A 788-nucleotide genomic window follows, 5' to 3' on the forward strand; every position below is an offset into this window, starting at 1 on the left:
TAGAATAGAGACCCCAGAAATAACCCCCAAAGCTTACAGCCAACTGATCTTTGACAAAGGATATCAGTTAATCCATTGGGAAAAGGAAAACCTCTTTAGTAAATGGTGCTGGAAAACCTGGATATCCACCTGCAGAAAGATGAAATTGAACTCCCATCTTTCACCATTAACAAAAAGCAACACAAAATGGATCAAAGATCTCAACCTAAGACCTCAAACAATAAAACTACTGGTGGAAAATGCTGGGGAAACTCTGGGAGACATTGGAGTAGGCAAAGACTTCTTAAATAAGATTCCCAAAGCACAGAAAATCCCTAAAATAGACAAGTGGGACTACATCAGACTAAGAAGTTTCTGCACAACAAAGGACACAGTAACAAATGTAAATTGACAACCCTCAGAATGAGACAATAGTTTTGTTAAATATGCCTCAGACAAGGGACTGATAACCAAAATACACAGGGAACTCAAGTGCCTTACACACACACACACACACAAATGATTAACCCAATTAAAAGATGGGAAAATGAGCTGAACAAAAATCTCTCTAAGGAAGACATATGAACAGCCAAAAAGCATATAAAGAAATACTCAACATCCCTTGTCATAAGGGAGATGCAGATAAAAACCACAATGAGATACCATTTAACCTTATTCAGAATGACTATGACTAAGAATATAAAAAGTGATGAGTGCTGGTGGGGATTTGTTGAAAAGGGAACTTTCCTACACTGTTGGTGGGAATGTAAACTGGTTCAGCCACTGTGGAGAACAATATGAAGGTTCCT

This window comes from Tupaia chinensis, unplaced genomic scaffold (assembly GCF_000334495.1).
Source record: "Tupaia chinensis unplaced genomic scaffold, TupChi_1.0 Scaffold144105_1, whole genome shotgun sequence".
NCBI classification, from domain to species: domain Eukaryota; kingdom Metazoa; phylum Chordata; class Mammalia; order Scandentia; family Tupaiidae; genus Tupaia; species Tupaia belangeri.